Source organism: Limulus polyphemus, unplaced genomic scaffold, assembly GCF_000517525.1.
Source record: "Limulus polyphemus unplaced genomic scaffold, Limulus_polyphemus-2.1.2 Scaffold2150, whole genome shotgun sequence".
In the NCBI taxonomy this organism is placed as follows: domain Eukaryota; kingdom Metazoa; phylum Arthropoda; class Merostomata; order Xiphosura; family Limulidae; genus Limulus; species Limulus polyphemus.
This window is the reverse complement of record NW_013667760.1, coordinates 166,153-174,694: the sequence shown is the minus strand read 5'-3', so window position 1 is coordinate 174,694 and position 8,542 is coordinate 166,153. Positions and strand designations below refer to the sequence as shown.

Sequence of the window (8,542 nt, the reverse complement as noted above, 5' to 3'; positions counted from 1 at the left end):
GGCTTCACGAAGGGACACGATTTTTCTAGAAGTTCATGACGTGTTACTAGCGTCACGTGACCTCCGCTGTCGTAACAGTATTAATTATTACTCAAATTATTATTTCAGTCGTTCTTAATGTATCAAGCGTCTATATGCAAAGAAAAGCCAAAACTACGGTTTTTATCGTTAAATGAAGATATAGCCTAAAGATGCTTTGCGGCTTTATGGCATAACCAGGTTTCATTCGCCCGGGCCCCTGGGCAGTTGCCCCCCTGTATGTTCGTAACGAACGAGAAAAAGCGAAATATTTGCTGGGAAAAAATGAAAAAAATCTACGTTTCTACCTCTATGGCCATAGCCTTAAAAGAACTACCCTCATGTGCGATAACCTACGATCAATTGTAGCGCGCTTCCAATGGCTGCATGATATTAAAATGGGTTTTCCTAGCTACTAGACCGAACAATATCAAAGAACAATTGTGGACTTCGTGTACTACATCCATGTATTAAAACAACATCCATAGGGGAGAGGGGGAGGTGCATAGGTAATTAATTTAAAATATAAGTGTGCTGATAACACTGCCTGTAGATAGACATGTTTTGTAAGAGATTTTGTGAGATAAGTGTGAGAAAAGGCTAAAATGCGTAAGTCTTGTAATCCAGGCGTGAGACTTGGGGTGCCTGCACAATGGATGGACTGTCCCGACAAAATTTTACCTGGGATGAGCTAAGGAGTTAGAATGTTGATGATAAAATACTAAAGTAAAATGAAAACTTGGACGAGAACTGCGCTCGCTCTCTGACATATCCAGTAGAAAAGTAATAAATATCCACAAAAGAAATGTTCTAGGTCTGTTTTGCACAGAATAAAACTAGCACAGACAGTAAATGAACAAAAGTGTACAAAATCTTTATCCGTACAAAAGTAATTTTAAGTTTTGACTTACTGGAAAAAAAAGTTCACGAAGAATAAAGACCAGGCAAAGAATAATGAAATACCAAACTTCCAAATCAGATCTGGGTCTCAGTGTGATATCCCCAAATCCTTAGATTGTCCACATCAATAAGAATTTCAAATACACATATACAAGAGTGATGACTCCACCCAACTTGTAAAATACCCTGTACAAGACTTTGGATTTAGTATGACACCCCACTCCACGGAGGCATGACACAGAAATAGGGCCAAGAAAGTATAAGCCCTATAAAAAAAAAAGCATTGTAGTATGCAGTTACAGATAGATATGACCATGAAAGCTCAATAGAAACTGGAGAAGAGAGAGAAAAAAATGTAGCTTCAGTAAAATGACCTACTATAAGAGTCAAATTTAGGGATCTGGTCTTCCCTAAGAGGTTGAAGATTTTTCTTTAAAATCCCAAGAACGATGACAATTTCAATAATATTATTTTTACCAAAACGATTAATTATTTTTAACTTCTATCAGAAAATTGGTGTGTGATGTTACCGGAAGATTCGTGAATAATTAGTTTTGATAATTATGCACATAAAAACAGTCAGATGTGAGAATCTGGATGCATATGTATGATCCATAAAAGAGATTTTACATTTAAAATGAGATCAGTGGTCATGATGGGCTGACGTTCGAATTCTAGGCAAATGTTGGAATTGAATTTTTTTCTGTTTTATGTACCAATATATACTATAACTGAACACATCGTACAGGACATGTGTAACTTACTACCAGCATTTATAACACAAGTTGTTTCAAGGGACAAGGTAAGATACTGGATATATTAAAGTAGGCTGAGCACTTTAAAAATCTATCAGAAGTGGGAAATTATTATGAGTTATCAGCTGAGACAAACAAACTTTATACATCATTTGCTTGTCAAATGTATCAACCAAGAGCTTATGTAAAGTTATCAGACATTAACAAACATGTGTAAGATTTTTCTGTCGAAAGCCACAAAATGGTCATTTGCTACCTTGTAAAAATAGTCTCTAAGAACAAATAAAGGGAGCAAACTAATAGGTCCCATAAGGAGGAAAACAGTGTTGCCCAAATCCCATGAAGTAGTAAGCTTAGATGTAAAATTATAAACGGTCTTTTCTCTACGTTAAAATATAACAAGCTCAGATGGTCGTGATTGGAGGAATACTGAAGATAAGTTTAACGTCTATACTTATAACACATGATTTTGATCCAAAATGAGATAAAAGAACTTACAACTTGTAAAACCACTAGGCATGTATATATGAAGATTTGGTTACCTGTTTTTGGAACTTCGCACAAAGCTACTCGAGAGCTATCTGTGCTAACCATCCTCAATTTAAAAGAGATACACTAGAGGGAAGGCAGGTGGTCAACACCACCCACCGCAACTCTTTTAAACGAAAAGTGGGATTGCCTATCACATTATACTCCCACTCCCCACGACTGAAAGGTCGAGCATGTTCGGTGACGGAATTCGAATTCTTCTGGAGTCTGATGACTGAAAGTGTGCCGTTTACTGTATTGACAAACAAGATTTGTACAGAATACCATTCAAGTGTTCTATCAAGTATTGATTGACACAACGTTACGTGTATTATAAAATTATTTCTGGATGTGACTAAGATATATGGAAACATTCTAAAACAAAATAAATAAACTGTTTGTAGTAAAGCACAAAGCTACACAATGGGCCATCTGTGCTCTGCTTACCACGGGTATCTAAACCCGATTTTTAATTCCATAAGCTCACGGACATACCGCTGAGTCTCCAGGTGGCAAAATAAGTTTTTTCTGAACTGAAAAATTAGTATTAAACCATTAACACATGTAAGTGAAAATAATATTGGACATTCATGAATTATTTACTTTTATATGTGAATTCAATGAAAACATAAATCAGAGCAATGATTCTCATTTATGCTAATAATTTTAAAAGCGGATTTGGTTAATTTTCCATTAAATTGAAATACAATATTAAACTTGATTTCTTTTTCACTTACATACTTTTTCTTAGAACTATAAAATATTTTTGGATTTGTCCGAGTAAAGATCACATTTACAAACCCACTATTCTAATTGTGAAGTAACAGCACAGAAATTTTATATTACGTAATGTAATATATATTATTAAATACTTGATAACTTCATACTATACAAATACCGAATAGTCTTTACATTACTAAAGTAATAAAAAAATATAAATCAGTAACTGTTCTTACTCCAGAAATATGTTTGGAACTTTTTTTTTAAAAAGGAAAGATAAAATTTTCACAAATAAAACCAGTAAGCGGGCATGTCCGCTCACATTATATAATATAAAAAGTTCCTTCTTACGTTGCTACCAATTTTTTGTACACTATATATGGATTAAAGATAATGTGTTTTTTATGTAGCAAATTAACTAAAGGTTTTATCATACCTCGGTGGGTTTTTTTTTATCATGTGTTTTTATAATAATGTTTTATCACATTCTGTGTTTCTATAATAATGTGTTATCATGGCTCCATTACAGCAGTGGTATAAATTTCAAGCAGTTTAGTTAACAAAGATAATAGTAACTTTTGTTTGTTTTTGAATTAGCGTTGCCAAGAAATAATGACATCATACACAGAACTCATCTTTAGGTTTATTACTGTCAAGGCAGAAATTAAGAGAAATATTGGGAATGCAATTTCCATATACCAATAAACAACATGAACTTTTCACAACAGTTTTCTTTCATCTATTTTACATCAATACACAAAATTCAAATTCACAACCTTGAAAAAAGCTCTTCTTTACCTTGACCATGGACAGTCATAAAATCGTTACATAACAGTATTATGCAATAATAAATATCATGAACGTCAAAACTTAAATGAGGATACGTTACAGATACTTGTGTAAAGTATAAAATATCATTCAGTATTATATTGAAGAAATACAATAAAGTATATCACAAAAATCAAATCTCACTTCTTTCTTTGGTTACTTTACAATTATCTGCCTGTTATCAAACTAAGCAGCAGGTTATAGATATTCTCACACCAAGATTTATAAACGACTCTTCACATTTTTTAACTGAAAAATTGAAATCAATAAAAATAAACGTACAAAGTGTTTCAAATATATTTCAGTGTGAGACAGAGCCAAGAAATCTTAACTATGCAATGTTTGTTTCCATTTGTTTCTTGTAAAATAGTTCCCTCAATGGGTTAGTGGTAAGTTTACGATATTATGATGCTAAAATTTGGGCTTCAACTCCCTGCAATGTACAAAATGCAGATAATCTATCACGTAGCTAGCTTCAAACTACGACAAACAAACAAACTCCACAGTCATCCCCTCTCCAATTTCTTAAAAACACACACAAGTTCCATACAATCTAGTCAAGTGTTTCTTAATCATAAAATACCTTTTTCGTTTTCCTGGCTATTTTCTTCAGACTGTATTCTAAACATTTCGTAGCTTTGTAGTTTTTTTTTTGAAACTTTTCTAAGACTCAATGTTATTACTGTAGACTGTATCATATCTTTCTTTACCTGCATCAATTTTGACTCTTAATTTTTTTTTATCATCTAGTAATAATATTTCCTTCTTATTAGACAGTATAGGAAACATATATTTATTTTCTAAAAATGGTGGCAAAAGCTTAAGAACACAATCTTATCATTGATTGTCATGTATTGTTTTGTTTAATGACTTTGACTTTAATGATGAAAAAAAAAAGAAATGTCAGGAACTACATTTTTTCATTAGCCAGTCCGAAAATATGCTTAATAAAAATAAGTTACATAATGAGTGTTAAAAACCTCTGTATTTTCTACAAATAAAGATATGTATACAACTTAAAAATAAATAAACAAATATAATCTTACAATCACTTTTCTAAAATATTTTTTTCAGAAATTATTTTTAAAGAATTCTGGGAAACATCCAGAGATCCAGAGGTTTAGTCTGGGATTTGGTATGTTCTAGCTGCCTTTTTACAAAACACTCATCTGGAGCTACCAATCATACCCTTCAATCATCTATTTGAACTATATAAAGATACATAACCATAATTAAATGCATGTATGCACAACCAACATTGTTCAAACCTATAATGAAGAAAACTTTTGTGGGTATTCATAACTTTGTTAAGCTTTATAAAATCAAAAGAGATGCTATTGAACATATAGGACATACTGAGTAATTGAATTTGCAAGATTTACGGAAATTAATCTTATTCATGTTTAACACTTGGCTGAACTAAGACAGCTGACAGACTTGAAACTAGTTCTCAGGTGGTCTTGATTTTTAATGTGGAATAATATGTTTTAGGTTAACTGACAGAATATTTTTTATAATAATTTTGGATATGGTTAGTCAAGGTCATTCGAATCTTATTTTCTATTTATGGTAAAGCCACTGTCCCTAATTTTGAACTACTGACCAGAGGGAAGGCAGCTACTCAGCAGCATACTAACACCCACTGTCCATGCTAAGAGATTGACTGTTACTCTTGTATTGCACATACAGCTTAAAGTTCAGAGAATATTTTGTGGTACTGCATGGATGTGAAACCAGCTTAAGAGCTTTGAAATCCAGGGCTTTACCACAGGGTTAATTAGTGCCCCTTTAAGGTTAGTTTAGCAAATTTGTAAGCATAGCACAAATACACAACAACTTGTATAATAATAAAAAATATTTTAAGCTCAGATAAGTATTAGAAGGTACTTCCTGAATTATCAACAATCAATACGTATTTAACAGGCTTCAACAAAAGCAGTGAGTTACCTTAAAACCATTGTGACTTCAACACTAAAAATCACTTCACAAATTTGATGACTCACAGTGTAGTGTAACAGTACAGAGGGCAAAGTATAATCCATTTTTCTATCTCTATCAACCTTTTCTCACTAATTATTCCAAAAATACACAAAGAAACTTATGTAGTAACACTAAGTATTCTGGTGAATGTGGCTTATATATATTTTCATAATACTAAACTCCCTAAGCAACATCAGTATTTGCTTTGGCTCAGATACTGGTAATGATCATGGAGGGGCATTCCCCAAAACCCAAGTTCAGATCTGAGACAAGGTATTACTAAACTCAAAATTTTTAATTTCTATATAGTAACAAAAGCAATTCAATAATAACATAATACATTTATATGTTTGAAAATATCCCAATTTTATATTCATACTTATGCAGTCTGTCAAGCACCTACTGATTTTTTCCTAATTATTGACCCAAACTTCCTGATACTTATGATGCAGTTTCAGTCAATGAGACATAAAGTGATTTTCTCATCAGCAGCTTTACAGGTCAATATCTACCTTTGTATTATGGTATCTGTAAAGAGTTGCTGTTAAGCCACTTTATGGGAAAATTCATAATAATTTTTCCAATATGCTTACAGTTACATTTTATATTCCAGAATTTTAGTAGAATAGTGTAAACAGAAGCTGCTTGGTGCAAATTTATTTTTCCTGTAATCACATATCATTGCATATATAAAATTTTAGAATTATTTTCTTCTTAATTTGAGATTGGTTTCTAAAGTCATATATACATATATATATACGTGTGTGAAAAGTCATGAAAAAACAAAACAAAAAACAAGATAGCAACAGAACACTGATGAATAAATGGTGTAAACAAGGATCCTCTATATTAGTGTTGGACTGATTGTTTGCACAGTTAGTAACCTAAAATGTGACAAGTAGTGGTGAATCAACACTACAAGGAGTACCCGTCTTTAAAGCAACATAAAATTAAAAAGCATTAGCAACTTTGTCAAGTGGTTAAGTATCATCTTTAAACATCTTGGGAAACCCTTCTGAACTTACATATAAATTTCCAGTAAATGAGGTTGTAAAAGCAGAAGTAATATGATCTTTACAAATAGCTTCATAAAACAATTAATACAGATCACGTGACTCATTATCTTGGACTTTCAAAGCAATGTCTCCAGAATCAGTTATAGTATAGAGATTTTCTATGTCTAGTACAAAAATATCCTACTTATTGACAGATCAAATATGACCAGCACTCCATAATCAGTTGGTGAATGATGTCAAGAAGTCTTTGTCTCCACTTGAACTTCTCTGTAATGAAGCAAGTGACTACAGCATGTGATAGAAGGCAACCAGATCTTCAAGAGACATTTTTCACTCTTCCGCATTGAAATAGCTACTAGATTTTTACAGAACATTTTGTCTTAGAGAAGAATCATCAGAAATTATTGGTTCAAATTTGAGAAGACTTCAGATAATGATGGCTTCAATATGAAGAATTTGGTGGCTCTTGACATTGATGGTCTAAATGTAACCATAGGTGTAAAGAGAAAAATTAATAAAAGTATTGGCTAACATAGGTACATGTAACCTGTCTTCTTCTTTTTCAACCTTAATACCATTGTGATATGGTGTCAGCTTCTTGAGTCTTTCTTCTCCATAGATTAGTGGCATCAACCTTTAATATATCCCTGTCAATCGCATCTCTCTACCAATTTCCCTGTCTTTCTATATTTGTTTGATCCTCCACTGGCATTTCCAATTCACAATTCATTTGGAAAAGCTACTAAAGATTATTGTAATGCTGTTCTTCCAATTCACAATTCATTTGGAAAAGCTGCTAAAGATTATTGTAATGCTGTTCAAAAGTTTGCCATTGATCTTCATTCATTTCTTAAATTATTATCAGCAAGATGAAGCTTTTCTAAAATTTAGTTTCATTATGGAGTCAATGAGCAACTTTTCATTATATTTCTGTAGTCAAAGCTTTATCTTCTTTGAAACAAAAACTTTAGATCCCAGGCAGGAGAACATTTTTTTCATCTGTTGTTATGCACCTACCACAATATTCCTTTAAAGATATAATTATCAAAAGATTCAAATGTTTCCATCCATAGTAAAAGACCCTTTAAAGTTCAGTTAACGACTCCTGTGTTATTGCCAGAGCTACACATAATATAGTCTCAAATCAGGTAGCTACAGCAATGAATGAATTGAAACTGTTTTAGACAGAACAATTAAAATGTGACAAGTCTCTTGAAAGAGTTGACCATTACCAGAGGTAAGTATTCTCTATTAAAACAACTGACAACAAGCTCAAGTTCCCTATACTTGAAAAGTTAGTCAAAGCAGCATTAATACTTCCACATGGTAAGTCAGATATGGAGAGAAAGTTTTCAAAAAATAAAAGACTACTTGGAATCGACAGAACAGAACTAAGTGAAACACCTTTGAATTGTAATAGAATAGCAAAGGATGCAGTTATATGGAATGATCCAAAAGAAAAGAGACCAGAGGATGTAAATTAGTATTATTGTGGTTATGTTGAACAAAATGTGGTCAGGGTAATGGTATAAGATATACATTCTATTCTAATGACATTTTGGAAAGCATAGAATAGCATTCTATTATTTACCAGTTTTGTAAATAAAAATGCGGCTGATAAAATTTACTGTTCTTATAGTCAGATTGGTTTGACTGTCTATGAAACATTTTTACTAAAATTTGTAAAATATGTTGATTTAATTTTGAAAATTAAAAATTTTCTCCTGAATTTGAAATGAAAAAACTGATTTTTTGACACACAAGTATCCTTGACAGACTCTCTCTAGTCGTGGGAGG

General features: G+C 32.2%; 1 long non-coding RNA gene across 2 annotated transcripts in view; it reads right to left on the bottom strand.

Annotated features, from left to right (window-relative positions):
• Positions 1–7,343: 7,343 nt before the first annotated feature.
• Positions 7,344–8,542, bottom strand: part of LOC111087436 — a 1,551-nt gene continuing 352 nt past the window's right edge. Inside the window, exon 2 of one of the 2 annotated variants that reach the window (XR_002612126.1) lies at positions 7,344–8,528. This is a non-coding gene — a long non-coding RNA (uncharacterized LOC111087436). The remainder of the gene's footprint in view (positions 8,529–8,542) is intronic. The other variant, XR_002612125.1, reaches the window with a different exon arrangement.